Genomic DNA, 15,930 nt, shown 5'->3' on the forward strand with positions numbered 1-15,930 from the left:
TGCTTTATCGTATTCATTCAGAACTGGCTCATGTGCTGTTCTTTGCTTCAGGGCTTTTTCTCTTGCTATTCCCTCTGTCTGGAAGACTGTTCTTCAAGACTGTCACACATCTCACTCCTTTACTCCATTCAGGTCTCTGCTCAGTTGTCACCTCCTCATGGAGGCCTTCCCAGATCACCCCATCTAACACAGGGCCTCCTGTGCCCTATTTACTCTCTATCTCCCTACCCTGCTTTGTGTTTTTCATTGCACTTAACCCCACTTGATAATATTTGTCTGTTTCTAATTGTCTATTTTGCCCACATGAACTCCGTGTTCACAGGGACTTTCTGTGGTCACTGGTGCATCACCAAGTGCCTGGCACATAATAGATGCTCAATAATTATTTGCTGAACAAGTGAATATTCACCATCAGGTTACACTATAGTCTCTGTCAGTGTGCCTTGAGGCTAAAAGCAGTGTCAATGTCTGATTCATTATTAGATCACCTCAAACACTGTTGACTGTAATAGTATACAGTAAGTATTTGGCTGAAAGACAAAAGTCAACAGTGAGGAGAAAATTTCCCGAGGTCCGCATGACTCAACTTCAGTTTCAACCAAAGGTTATCAAGCACCTGCTATTTGCCAGGTACCATCAGGTACTTTTATACACATTGTCTCATCTAAAGCTCACAGTGATGTTCACATCCTCACACTAATATTCCAGTTAGAACCCTGGGACTAGGACTTGGAACCTTGGGAAAGTTCCACAGCTTCTGTAGCAACTAATCCTTTCCTGTCCCTGTTACAACCCCACCCCCTCTTTTTTTTTTTTTTAAAAGATAGCATTCCTTTTTTTTTTGTAATTTTATTTATTTATTTATTTATTTATTTATTTATTTATTTATTTATTTATGGCTGTGTTGGGTCTTCGTTTCTGTGCGAGGGCTTTCTCTAGTTGCGGCAAGTGGGGGCCACTCTTCATCGCGGTGCGTGGGCCTCTCACTATCGCGGCCTCTCTTGTTGCGGAGCACAGGCTCCAGACGCGCAGGCTCAGCAATTGTGGCTCACGGGCCTAGTTGCTCCGCGGCATGTGGGATCTTCCCAGACCAGGGCTCGAACCCGTGTCCCCTGCATTGGCAGGCAGATTCTCAACCACTGCGCCACCAGGGAAGCCCCCCTTCTTGACCCACGGTCTCCCTCATCCTTGCTGTCGCTCATGATTCATCTGAGGCCAGAGCCCCTTTGCCCTGCTCCTTTGCCTTTCATTCATTCACTCATTCCAACCTGAGCCATCTTGTACCTTTCAAACTCTTGTTGATGGTGAGGAAAAGTCTACGTCCTCTACCTGTACATTGTTCTCCTTATACTTCCTTCTCCTAAAGTCATCTGGCTTCCCTTGCCTGTGGCTCTAATTTCCTCAACCTTGGAAGGACTGGCATCATCTCCTTTCCCCTTGGTTACTTTCATGCCATTATGGAGCTGCCACTGTTCCACAATTTTAAATAAACCTGCATGTCCACTTCCACCACCCCCTGCCCAGGTTGTGCATGTGCATTGCTGACTCTGGCCCTTGACTGTCTTCTCCAAGCCCATCCTCCCCTTAATGTCATTGCCAGTGATGTGGAGTCCTGGGGTAGTGGAACGAGCCCTGGACTGGGAGTCAGAAGAGCTCATTTGGAGGCCTCACTCTCCCACTTAGCAGTGAGAAGATTTGGGGAAATCACTCAGTGCCTCTAAGCCTCAGTTTCTTCATCTAGAACATGGCCATAATGATACCTACTCGATGTAACTACTTCACAGGGTTTATTGAGGAATAAAATGAGGTATGCATGGTCAAGTTAACTTCTAAACCATGAATACTATGTAGAGGGCAGGTATTATGGGCAGTTGCCCTCTCAGCTGTCCAGTGGTATGCCAAACTTTGGGTCTCACTGCTGCCTGGAACTTCTCTCAGTGATCTTCTGGCTTCACTTTCCTTCCTACCCAGCCTGGACCCCAAGGGTAATTTTCTTCTTCAGTGTTCTACCAACAGCCTTAGAATCTTTAACTCTTTGACTTGCCACTATATCCCTTTGGCTAGTTCTCAATCCTGAGTAACCCCTACCACATATGTGTAACCTCTGTGCCCCTGAGCTCTACTGAAAACCAAAAAGTCTCGAATTAATCCTATTGCCTCTTCAAGAACCTTGCTCTTTCAATATCTGCCTTGCATATTGTGTATCTGTCTCTCTTCCCCACCCCCAAATTCTCTTTCTCCTAAATATGCTCCATTAACAAATAATACTCTTAACAAGTAATTTATTTTGATCTTGCTTCCTCTCATATTGACATTTTTTAATGACTTTCCTCAACTAGGTTACACGTCCCCTTGTAAATTTTGGCAGGACTGACTCCATAGTAAATCCAAGAGTATTATTTATGAAACTTGCAGAACCCATAGCCGTGGTCTGAATTCCTGGTCTTCCTTTAATTTAGACCTTTGTCTCTCCCTTCAGTCTCTCCTTGATCTCCCTTTTAGATGCAGGGTTTTTCCTGTGGCAGCATGGCTGACAGTCTAGCTGTATCCACAGAACCAAAATTAGAAACAGCTCTTGAGAGGTGAAGCAGTGGCTGTTCCTCACTCAGTACCTTCCTGTCTTGTTCCGTCCATCTGTCTAGACCATCTCTGCACATCTTGTTAGATGGATATGACAGGAAGTGTTTGGGGTGAAGAGGGACATGATTAGGGCTTGTACTGAGACCTCTTCCCCCTCCCTTTTTCTTTCTTCTAGTTCCTTCTCTCTCCCTTTTTCCTTTCCATTCCATTAGCACACAGATGGTTATTGGGTAGTGTCTTGGAGAGTGTCTCTGGTCAGTCTACATGCAGAGAATGGGGCACCGATGTTAGTGCTGACTCTTGTATCTAAAATCGGCAGCAAGTCTTTGTTCAGAAGAGCTGCCTGGCCCCCTGGGACGGCGCACCCATTGCTGCAGGATGTTCCCACTCCACGTGTCTTGCTCCTTCCCGGTCTTCCTTCTGTATTATTTCCGACTTAGGCTTGCCAGTGGTTCCTTGTGCCAGCCTCGCTTGTGGAAATAACATCAGCCAAAGTGCTTCAGCTCCTGAAAAACAAGATATGTCCCTCTTTCCTTCCAGGTGCCCAGGGAGGGTGTTTTGGCAAAGTTGAGAAAGATCTGGAAGTAGAAAGAGAGGAAGGTGTGAAGAGCTTGCTTGAGGCCTAAAATCCTAGCTGTTGGCCCTCGGAATAATAATAGGTGGTGGTTGTCACTGTTTTAGAGGTTCTAGAAAGTTGGTCAAGATTCTAAATTATTTCAAGCCTGGATGATGAAATTAGCACCTTCCCCAAGTCCTTTGTTTTGAAAGCTCCATAGTGTGTGGTGGGATTTGAATTGTGGCCGAATATTTAAGTAAATGAAGTGAAGGAAAAAAGTAGTCAAGCCAGACAAAATAAGCAGTCTTTCAACAAATCTAATGTTTCACTTCTCCATTATAGATGCTTCTTAGATGCACACTTCCAGCAGAAAGGAAGTGGGTATTGGACTTGGCCAACTACTAATGCCCTGGAGGTGGCACAGTGACTTCCGGAAGGCTGGTTGGCTGGTTTGCCGGAATCGTCTCTGGCCTCACTGCCACGCGTGAACCTTGACATCCATTCTAACCGGGGCCTCGCTTACGAGTAGAGCGAGCTGCAGGTGCTGTGTAGCGTCCTTCTCACTGATGAGCTTCTTGGCTTTAGAACAGAAACTTTGACCAAGACATATTTTACCATCTGCTTCCAAGAAGAAGAAGAAAGGGAAGTCATTTGGGAACAGGTGTGCAAACCAAGCTCTTTTCTTTAGACAGATATGTGAATATCATGTGTGACGACAAACGGATTCTCTGCTTTTTGAATGACATACGCACTTCCTGATAAATGTGGGAAAATGTAACTAGAGAATCTGTTCAAATCTAGAAAATAAAAGCATATTGATACTAAGTAGCTCAATATCATGGAATATGAAGAACTGAGCATCACCGGGGACCAGAGCGGGTAGTTTGCCAAGGTCCCAAGTGAAGCTTTTTTTAAAAAATTTTTTATTGGAGTATAGTTGATTTACAGTGTTGTGTTAGTTTCAGGTGTACAGATAGTGAATCAGTTATACATGTACATATATCCACTCTCTTTAAGATTCTTTTCCCCTATAGGTCATTACAGAGTATTGAGTAGAGTTCCCTGTGCTATACAGGAGGTCCTTATTAGTTACCTATTTTATACATAGTAGTGTGTATGTGAGTCCTCAGTATGGCAGTTCCTGCCTGAATACCTAACTTTGAAGGATGCAGTCACTAGAGAGGCAGCCCATTCCATGTTCAAGCGATGTTTACTATCTACCCACTAGTCCTTTGGCAACTAACTGCCTGGTTTGAACACTGGCTTCCATACTTATTAGCAGTTTGACCTTGTAGAAAACACTTAACTTTCCTGAGCTGCAGTTTCTTTGTCTACAAAATTAGAACAATCATAGTAGTAATTTTATAGGATTGATGAGATGAATGAGAAATGTATTTAATGTTCTTAGAAAACTGCTTGATACTATAGGTGTGCTTAATAGATGTCAGTTCTTCCAGTATAATGATAATTATTATTATAGTTATTATCACCATGCCTTGGATCTATAAAGGATAAACCCAGTCTTTTTTCTGTATGACATCTTCTTCCTTATTTGAAAAGAGCTAAATATTCTCAGTCTCAGAAACAGTTTACAGTTCAGCTTAGTTCTACAAAGGTGACAAAAGAAGTTCAAGGCACTGAGGTAGGTTTAATATACTCATGCCCATTTGGAGACCTCAACAGTAAAATATGTTTAATGTTCGAATAATGATGACTTTTTTCCTGGAATTTATATCCCCAGAAGAGCGATTTTAAAGGGTATAAATAAAATAAGTCTAACAAGGCAATGGTTCAGTTTTCTTTGCTGGATTAAAAAATAGTGCTTGCTTATGATGTATACAAAGTACTTTTTTTTGTCATTTATGTGCTTAGAATCTTGGACATTTTAGAGTGTGCATGTGACTTTTTTCAGAATCATCTCAAATCTGCAAAGCCAGCTGGATATCCTCATTTGCTAATAAATGGTATCAGACAAATACGCCCATTACTTTGAGACCACAGGGGATGTGGCCAAGAGAGCTGTTTGTGGCAGCAGCCCTGTGAGGGCCATGGGCTCCACCAACCTCGCCGTCCCTAGTGGTGACATGGGGAACTTGCTCAGGAATTTGGTTTTGACAGGCCCGGGGAGCTGGGAGAAATCCAGCCACTTTAGAGTAGTTGGGGGGTTATAACCCCATACACATGTTTATGATCCGTTTTATTGCTGACTTTTGGTTTTAAAGGAGGATCTGCTGTGTTGTTTGAGAATAAAAATCAATCTCAGACAGCCATGGAGTTTGTTCCCTGGGAAGATGACAGGCCAAATCTTCATTAAGCTGTTGAGGAATGAAGGAGGGCGGGGGCTCCCTTTTCCCTTCCCACAGTGGCTGGCAGCAGTGAGGCGAGGATATGTGGGCTCCTGGGAGCCTTTTGTTTGGTTTCTATGGCTGTGACCTCGATTAGCTGCTCTGTGTGGAGAGGAGGGAGGATGCAGCTTTTAACCCTCATTCGGCAGCTTCAACGAGGTCATCTTTTTCTCCTCTGTCCAAGGATAGAGAGATGCATAGAGGCAGCTTTGTGGAATCGTTTGAGGGTCTCTGGTCAAAGTTCATTGCTCATACTGGTGAGTGATGGATGCATGTAGGGGAGAAAAAGGGCTAGGGACTAACAACTTTACTTAATACTTTTCTCTCCCCTCCCTCCCAGTAGGGTAGAACTGTGGTCATGCAGAAAATCTCTGCTGGGGTCACCAAGACAGGAGATCCATACCGGCTCTGCCCTTTCTAGGCAGCTTCCCAACCCCTGAAACAGGGTTAGTGCTACCTGAGGCGAGAGCCTCTGAATGGAGTAAGTAGAGGAGCAGATCTAAAGTACTTGGCACAGTGGCTTGCACATAGTACTCCTGTCCACATTTCCAAAGATGTGAGGGGCTAAATTATCCTGGTTGCTTCCAGCAAGCATCCAAAGCATCTGTGGCAGTCATGAAGGGACAATAAAATTCCAGAGGCCTTTTATTTGCTCTAGCCTTCCAGTATTATACACATGGCAGTGTGCATGCACACACACGCATGCACGCACACACATATACATCTCTTCTTCAGGTGCTGGTGCCTCACAGGTGGCTCTTGCCATGTTTTGCCCTGTGGTCTTGGTGGTGCCATTTCAGGGTGAACCAATAGGAAATGAAGAAGCAGACCCTAAAGGTGAACGGAACTCTTAGTCATACTCTCTTCTGCTTCCTTCCTTGCCTTAACATAATCACTAGGCAACTTGCTATGGCTTGTTTTCCAGAAAGGTCCAAAGAAGTCTATTGCATCGTCTAGTTTATAAGGCCAGCTAATCCTGGGGCATGGTGGGCTTTTGAGTAGGTGCTAACAGATGGTGTGAAAGGAGGTAATTCCTGCCCTGGGGGAACTAACCTGGGAAAATAAAACTAGCATACCTGAAATAATTAGCCACCAATTACGTGCTAAATCATGTGCTACTGACCCAGTGTTAGTGCAGTGGGGGTGAGGGTAAATTGGAGATTGGTGAGGGTACCCGTCTCCCGAGGTACCTAGTGCTGTGCCTTGTGGGAAGATTGAGCAATGTGTGTGTGTGTGTGTGTGTTTGTGTGTGTGTGTGTGTGTGTGGATATATATGTATATATATAAACTACATGCATATATACACATACACATGTGGCAGCTTTTCCCACATCTTTTTTTTAAATTAGATCAGAGTTTTAGTTTTAAGTATTTCATTATAAAACATTATTATAAAATTAAAAGACATTTTAAGGGGAAAAAAAAAAAAGGAGCCATCCCCAATCCCACATCCCCAACACACATTCTTAGTCTCTTCAGTGTCCAGCCCAGTGCCCGGCACGGAAAGGGGGCTGAGTGAATGTCTGTGAATGGCCATACCACTAGTTCCTATACCAAGTATCTAGACAGTGACGTTACAGAGGGTGCCAGCCCAGCACCTCTCACAGGCTGAGTTCTTTACTGCGTTATTGTGTTGACATCTTCTCATAGTGTGAGGGGGGCAGTAGCAGAGGCTCAGCACGGCTAGGTAACTAGGGGAGTGCTTAGCAGCTTTTCCGTTAGGCCATCGAGCCTTCCTGAGATACAGTAAATGTAGAGAGGTGGGTGCCTAGGGTGGAGTGTTTCTCCCACTGCATCTGGGCAGTGTTAGTGTTTCTCCTTTACCCCGTAGAAGAGGGTGTCACTGTTTCCCCTGCCAAATTTCTCAAAGAACGTTCTCCTTCCTAAGGTATCAGTGCCAGCAAGTTCTGTGGCTTCTGTCTACCTGCTTTTCAGGTAAAGCAGGCTTACCTGTTGGTACTTGCACAGCTTTGAAGAGTCAGTCATGGACCTAGTTGATGTAAGATGAACTAAAACTGATTCAAGTTCTCCTGTCTAGGACCCCCTCCCCTCCCCTTTGCTCTCTTTATCCCACTGAACAGTTTGAGCTGCAAGTAGGCCGATTGGTCCAGATCTTTGGTCTGGGTTCACTGGATGTATTAGCTTCCTAGAGCTGCCCGAAAAAGTTACCACGAACTGGGTGGCCTAAGACAAGAGAAATTTATTCTCTCATAGTTCTGGAGGCTAGAACTCCTAGGTCAGCGTGTCAGGAGGGCCGTGCGCTCTCACAAGGCTGTGGGGAAGAATCCTTTCTTGCCTCTTCTATTATCTGGTGGTATTGGCATTCCTTGGCATTTCTTGGTTTATGGCAGCATAACATCAATCTCTGAGTCCATCTCCACATGGTCTTCCCCGTGTATCTCTGTGTCTCCCTGTCCCTTATAAGGACACCAGTGATTGGATTTAGAGCCCACTCTAATCTGGTGTGACCTTATCTTAAATAGATTACATTTGCAGACTGTATTTCCACATAAGGTCATATTGACAGGTTCTGGGGGTTAGGACATCAGCCTACCTTTTGGGAAGATACAGTTGAACCCAGTACACTAGGTGAGCCTTCAGTGTACCTCAGGCCAAGTCAAAGGTAATAATAGTACTGATTTATGGTTCTTATGGAGAAAATTGATTCCTTCTTATGTCTCTAGTGATGTAATTGAGTTGATCTTGTTCCTCTCTCTTGCCCTAACCCTGTGGGTTACCAACAGTACTTATTTTCAAAATAGCCAACTGGAATAATTATTATCCTGGAACAAATAATGCCCATCTCCATTCCTTTATACGATTAAATGTAAATTCATGAGCAGAGACTTTGTTTTGTTCACTTCTATGTCCCCAGCATCTTAAAGCCATCATCAACTTGGCACAAAGTAAACCCAACATCCCTTTATTTATTCACCCAGCATTTATTAAGCAACTGCTGTTGGCCAGGCACTGTGCTAGGTCTGGAGGAGACAGTGCTGCAACTAGTAGTAACTACATTTTATTGAGCATCTACTCTTTTTTGGACACTGGAACAGGCTCTTTGCATACTTTATCATGAATCCTCACAAAAACCACAAAGTAGGTATTATATCCCTATTTTATAGATGAGAAAACTGGGTGTCAAAATGAGAAACTTTGACCAAAATCATAGAGCTCATAAGAATCAAGTATGAATCTGAATGATGTACTGTGGACCCGTCTTTCTCTACCCTTGGAGTGAAGATTTCTGGATAATGTTTCCCAGTTGTTTTCCTCAGAAATATAATTGAGTAGTTTTTTTTCTTTTTAACTAGATCATCTTTTCAGTATAATAGATTTTAATAAAATATGTAGATAGAAAGGAACTCTGATATACTGTCTAACATAAAACCTCATGGCCAAAAGCAGAAGTGGGAAATATATGCTTTCATTTCAGGCAAATATAAACCTTTAATAATAATAGCATCCCAATTAATAAATGAAAAAGTAATGGGAGAAAATCACCATTTTCCATTCCGTGTGAAATAATACCTAGGCACTGATTCTCAATGGCTGCTAAGCACACAAAATCAGAGGTAATCGATATGAATTGCCTCCTGATGGAAGTACACAATACCACCTATCAATTTGCTATTCTGTCCAGAAAACAAATATGAATTTCATCAAGCCTCTAGATCTAACTGTGAATTCATGGAAACATGGGGGGCAGAGGAACTTGTTAAATCACAACATCATTAAAATGTGGATTGTGGGACAAACTATATGACAAAAGAACCAGGTTCTTTAACTAACAAATAGAAAGGAAAAAAAAAAGATGAAAAAGGAACTTTTATATTAAAAAAGACAACATTTATCAACTAATTGCAGAATTGATTTGAACAAAGTGCAAAAAAAATCTTTGAGACATTTGGAAAAAATTTTAATACTAGATATTGGATAATATTAAGTAATTATAGTTTTTTGATGTAATATTTTGGTTATGCTTATAAACAGAATCCTTATCTTTTGGAGATACATGCGGAAATGTTTTTGGTTAAAATGATGTGATACTGGGAACTTGCTTCAAAATAATGCAGAGTGGGTAGGGATATAGGTGAAACAAGGTTTGAATGCATTGATGATTAAGCTGGTGATACATACGTGGAGGTTTGTTACACCTTTCTCTCCACTTTTATATATGTTTGAAATTTTCCATAACAAAAAATTTTAAAAAACGTTTTCTAATTATTGCTAAAAGGAAGTAGTTCAGAAGGTCTGATAAAACAAGAGGAATGAAGGGAAGAAAATCTGTGTCCATATGAAAAATAAGCTGGTCCATTTTCTACTGGAATTGTGTTCACCTACTAGTTAGTATTCTGATGGACCTGCTCTGGGAACAGCAGCTGAGTAGGCCATGGGCTGGGGGACCATGAACAGCAGAAATAACTTAGTTCCTCTTTTAAAGCAATTGTCATGCTCCACCGCCAACACATTTAGAGCTGAGAGCAGGGATGGTCACTACTGCTATTCATGCTGTTACCTGGAACTCTGCCGTTTAAAGAATGTTTCACATACTTCTTTCAGTTAATCGTCAATCACAGCGTCAATCACAGTGATGATATTATCGTCACTCGAGAGACCAGGAAGCTGGAGTTCCGACCTGTGAGTTGACCAGAACATACGTAGCAGAGCTGGCACCCAAGCCCTGTCTCGGATGCCATTAACCACTGCTGTTCCTTCCTTACTCCTGATCTCACAGCAGCCAAAGCAAGCATTTCTTTTTTTTTTTTTAGATTTTTTAAAAAAATTAATTAATTAATTTATTTTTACTTTTGGCTGTGTTGGGTCTTCGTTTCTGTGCGAGGGCTTTCTCTAGTTGTGGCAAGCGGGGGCCACTCTTCATTGCGGTGCGCGGGCCTCTCACTATCGCGGCCTCTCTTGTTGCGGAGCACAGGCTCCAGACACGCAGGCTCAGTAGTTGTGGCTCACGGGCCTAGTTGCTCCGCGGCATGTGGGATCTTCCCCGACCAGGGCTGGAACCCGTGTCCCCTGCATTGGTAGGCAGATTCTCAACCACTGCGCCACCAGGGAATCCCAGCAAGCATTTCTTTTAAACACGTGCCTTTGTCAGAGCAGGGCTGCTCTACCTGACTTCTTTCTGGATGGACAGTCGTTGCTGAATGTAATTGAGAGTAAGAAACAATGCACTGGACATGAAGGTTATGCTAAATTAGAGGGCAGGACAGGGGACAAATACCCCTCACTTGAATAAGCTCCTACCATCTTCTAGGTGCTGTGCTGAAATCTATCTTCTAGCACTGGGGGTGGGAGTCAAAGCGGAAGAGGGAAGGAGTTAGATCCTCCGTCCTTTTTTTTTTTTTTTTTAACCCTTAGAGTAAAATGCATAGCATGAAGTCAACTGTAACCACATTAAGGGAATGCGAGTCTCTCCTCTTCCTCCCTTCTCTCAGTTGGCCCCTCTGTGACTTACCTCACCTTCAAGGCTTTCCTTGCCTGGGAAGAAGGATGGGGAACAAAGAGAGAGAGAGAGAGATTGGCAGGAGGATCAGGTCAGAGCATGGGCGCCCCAAACCAAGCTAAGACCCTGAGTGATTTCCCAAACTGTAGAGGTGTTCTGCAACTATGTTAGGGGAAAAAACCTGGTGGACTGATGTTGAAGGTCTCTGGCTTTTTTAGGAAAATGTATTGAGAGGGTAAGAAGGTATTGATTCCCTTTTTCCCTAGACAGTTTTTCTAAGAGAAATGAGTCAGTCAAATCATTTCTCAAATGACCTGTTAAATTCTAAGGAGGCAAGAAAAGCTATTTCTAATTAAATATTTAATGCTTGTTCTAACTTGTGTACTAATATGTCAGATTTGTGATACAATATATTCTGTGGTACAGTGTACATATAGAATATGTTGGAGTCCCTTGTGTAGTCATATGGGGTTCAAATGTGTGCACATTTAAAAACTGTTTCATGACTGAGACAATGTAACAGGGTATGTGCCCAGAAGTGACCCACACATTTTCTGGATGTTATTTCATTAATCAGTAAAAAGGAAGGGCTGTAGGGACTAATCTCTCAAAAACTCTGAGGCATGGAACATCATTCTGCTATTTTAAATGAGATTAGTATCTCTGTTTTACAAGATCTTATTATATCTGGAATTTATAGGAAGCCAAGGTCAGATGTTAGAACAGAACCCCCAATTATCAATACATTATCCTAAGGGAAATTGGCCCCTGCTTTCTAGTGCCACTTTGAGGAATATATCGTGGCAAAGATCGGGGTTGCCGACATCCTGTTTACTTTGTTGATAGAACTTCAAGCACTTACTGTGCACTTATTGTGTGCTGTGTGTGCACTCTGAGATGGCTCTCTCAATTTGAAAATGGGGATAATAATAGCACATCTTCAAAGGATTGTTGAGAGTAAGGCTTCATCGAATTAATACGTACAAAAAATGTGCTGGCGTGGTGGCTGCGGTGTCACTGTCATCATCGTTGTTGATCCTCACAATGGCTGGTAGTGTGGCTTAGGTCTTAGGGTCCTCTCCATCCTGTACGCAAGGGTCAAGTGTGGGGTTAGACAGAGCTGGGAGGGGAATCCAGGCATTCTGACGCTGAGTCACCAAGCATCCTGTGACCCATGTAGGGGACCCTTTAGTAAAGCGGTTATCCTATATTATAGATCTACCTTTTACTTTTTTTGATTCTGACTTGCTAGTAGCAATTCTATATGCTGATATGGAAAATCCCAAATACATTATTAAGTTTAAAAAAAAAGTGCCGAATAACACATCCTGGTTATACTTTAATCCCAGTTGTGTTATTTTTAAAAGGGTAATTCATATATGCTTTACACACACAAACATTTCTGAAGCGGGTACATAAGAAATTCCTAACAGTGGTTACCCCTGGGGAATGGGAATGATTGCTAGAATAGGTAGATTTTTACTTTTTATTTTATATCCTTATATACTGTTCGAAAGTTTTTGTCATGAGTTTTTTTTATGTTTAAAAAATTTAAAAAAAAGAAAAGAAAAAGGAAGGTGTGTTAGCCTGTTCAGGCTGCTGTAACAAAATACCACAGACTGGGTGACTTATTATATAAACAACAGACATCATTTATTTCTCATAATTCTGGAGGCTGGAAGTCTGAGATCAGGTAAGGGTCCTCCTTGTTGTATCCTCACGTGGTGGAAGGGCTCCTTTATAAGAGCGCTAATGCCATTCATGAGGGCTCCACCCTCATTACTTAATCATGTCCCAAAGGCCCCACCTCCTAACGCCATCACATTGGGAACTGGGTTCCAGCACGGGAGTTTTGGGAGGACATCAACGTTCAGAGTAGAGCAGAGGGGGAGAAGAGTACAACAATAACCCATTTCTGTAAGTGTTTCCCAAACCCAGAAGATCTCCTTGTCCCAAGTAGAAAACCTTTGGGAAAGGAAACATGACACTTTAAGTCTGGAGCTAGGAGATTCACAATATATATATTAGCATATTAAAGGTTGTGAGGAGCTACAGTAAAGAAACCTGTACAGCACATTTTGTTTTCATCTTTATTACACCTATTAGTATCCTGCAGAATTACATTTCATGGCACAGCAGTTTTGGAAATGGTATAAAAATTTAAGAAAAGGTGACTTAGCCTTCTGTCAGCTGCGAGTAGAAGAAAGGTGAGTATTTCTTCAGGAATGGTGGGAGAGGTGCCTGGTGGTCCAGTGGGACGATGCTGGGTCTTAGATTCAGACAGACCTGGGTCCAAATCCTGGCTTTTCCATTCACTAGCTGCCTGAGCTCTAGCTAGGTTACCTAACCTCTGGGTCTCAGCGTGCTCACCTGTGGAAGAGGAAGAGGAATTCCTCCCTCCTGATGATGTTTTCAGGAATAAATGAGATAAGTACCTGGTCCTAATAGGTGTTAGTTCTCCTCACCCTCCTCCATCTCTCTATTTCCTTCTATTGTAATGCTGCTGTGCCTTTGTTCATGAACACCCACATTTACCAAAACAAATTACTGAAGGATTCCCTCCATTTATGAAAGGCTTCATTTCAGGATTTATCAAAGGCCAGGCTCTCAGGTAACAAGTTCTTGCATTTTCAATGTGACTCCATTTCTAAAATCTTGATTTTCAGATACCTATTTCAAGAATGTGCCTGATAGAGAAATTCATTCTCTAAATCGCATCTGGGTTTGCCTGCTCCAGGTTATTCCAGGCCCCAGCACCAAGGTTGCCTGTTACTCTCATTTTCTGTGCCAGGATTAATGCTCAAAAACAGTGGAAACAAATTTCAGAGTTAAATGTAAAAGTATGTGCACGAAAGCATGGCCTTTTCAAAGTAACCTTTGCATTGAGCTCTTGGAATCTAATTTCCCAAGTGTTATTTGCCTCCCCAGAGTACCCACGCTTGTGCAGATTGAGTTGAAAGTTCAGGAAGTATTAACAAAAGGAATCAGAAGCAAGATCTCTGAAGAATCTCCCTGTCTGCGCCTGGCCTCTCTCTCCTCCTGGGTGTGCCCGCCCCGCCTGGGAAGGCCAGTGAGTAACCTGCGCATTTTTTTTTCCATCTTGGCCCTTCCCACCCAGACTAGAGAACTGAGTGGCAGGCAGGCAGGCAGGCAGGCAGGCGGCGGTGAGTCCTGTTCAAGCATGCACGGAGCATACCTCTACCCGCACCCACGTCCTGGACCCCTCGCCACCCTTCCCCCGCCCTAGGAGGAGCCAGAGCCCCGGCCAGGGTCCACAGGGGGTTTTTGCCCCCCCACGGTAAGGGCTGCCAGCAGTGGAACCACTTCATTTTATTTGCTTTGGTGTTGGCTTTCCTTTTCCATTGTGTTTAGATGGGAGAGTTTCTGATAGAATTGAAGGTGTTTTGTTTTGTTGATTGGCTACTTCTCAGTGGTCCCAAGACAAAGGCATGTCTTCTCCCAGCAGGGTTTATTAGAACTTGTAATCTGATAGCCTGGCCTTGAGCAAACTTTAACCTTCTAATTACCTCTGGTTAGTATAGTTTACCCTTTGGCCCCATAGGGAAAAAAATTACATTGCTTACCAAATGGGTTTTGGAGAAGGAAAAGTGGTAAGAATTGTGAGCATTTCAATACACCAGCATGTCTGACTAATTGAAAAGTAGCTTAATTGTTACCATAGCTTTAAAATAGACCAAGATGACATTTTGTCTCAAAACTAAAATTAGTCAACAGAAAACCCTATTTTCAGTGTGGAATGAAAGATGCCAGCAGAAGGGTTTGAGTCAAAGAGTTAAAAGATAAGTTGGTCCCATTAAATATACACGAACATGGAAGTATTGAATTAAATCTGTGGTGCTCTGGGAAAAAAGAAGTCAGATGTTCAATGTGGGATTCATGTGGCATTTAACGGAGAAAACTGAGACCTTTGTGTGGTGTGTGGAGAATTCTTTGAGGGGAGAGTCAGAAGGCAGATGGGGGAGGCTGGGAAGCAGGTTTTTTGCGTGGAGCTAGTGCCAAGGACTTCTCCCTTGATTGCTGTGGGTGAGAGTAATTCAGAGCAATCAAGCGCTGCATTGTTAACAGGCTTCTGAGTTTCAAATATTTATTCTAAACACACGACGTTGATTGCACTGGCATGCGAAGGAATAAAACTGTTGCCTCTGGGTCCTGGCCTCACCCAAACTTTAATACCTAAGGAGCTTTCAAGAAAAATGCCACAGGAAAGACAACATTTGTGTATGTGTCACGTGAATTTGGTACTATACCAGTATAGTACTGTATATTTGAGACGGCCCTATTCTTTTAACAGCCATGAGGAATTACATCGTCATTAGAGTGTGAAGGTGATGCGCTAAGCGATTTTGTAGGAGCACGGCCTGGGAAGCTGTAATAGAAATTGCACAAACTGGAGGCACTTCCAAGACACATGTGAAAGTTTGGCCAGGGCCCAGGTATCTGCAAAGGCAGCCCAGGTTCTTTCTTGGCACCGCTCTGCAGGCAACTGAAGGATTCTCTATAAGGAGCAACCTGTACTTCACATGTCTAGGTTTTGAGAGCAGCAGTAAACAATAGCCCTGAAAAGTACTGTACCCAGAGGGTATGAAGTCGCGGTATGTGTGTATTGAAGTGGGAAGGGGCACAGGCAGGGTGACTGCCCCCTTCTTAGATAGCATACCTCTCTTCTAAGTTTCAGGAAAGTACAGGGTGGCTTTTGCTGAGCAGAAATCAGTAATTCTTCATCATTGTCATTATCAATGTTCCTGTGGTGATAATGCCAGTAGTTTGCTTTCTTACAGCTCTGGATTCCCCTTGGCTAATGAATCAAAAGCATAGATTGACTGCGGCCCAGTCAGCCAGCTCATTAGAAGACATCCAGGAACGCCACTTATTTTGTTGCCAAGTGAGCAAGAGATGGGGGTGGGAACCCTTATGATGATTTTACCTGGAGATGCAGGGTTTCAATTTGTGACTCTTTTCAGTGATGATTG

General features: G+C 43.0%; 1 protein-coding gene across 12 annotated transcripts in view; it reads left to right on the top strand.

Moving 5' to 3' along the window:
- STON2 (stonin 2) overlaps positions 1 to 15,930 on the top strand; it is a 154,645-nt gene that overhangs the window by 78,380 nt on the left and 60,335 nt on the right. Inside the window, exon 1 of one of the 12 annotated variants that reach the window (XM_082451235.1) lies at positions 13,924 to 14,009. The exons of the other annotated variants lie outside the window; for them this stretch is intronic. The gene's annotated coding sequence lies outside the window, so the exon portion shown is untranslated. Of the gene's footprint in view, positions 1 to 13,923; positions 14,010 to 15,930 lie in introns of those variants that run through there. 12 annotated transcript variants of the gene reach the window in all.

Source organism: Balaenoptera physalus, assembly GCF_965194825.1.
Source record: "Balaenoptera physalus genome assembly, chromosome: 2".
In the NCBI taxonomy this organism is placed as follows: Eukaryota; Metazoa; Chordata; class Mammalia; order Artiodactyla; family Balaenopteridae; genus Balaenoptera; species Balaenoptera physalus.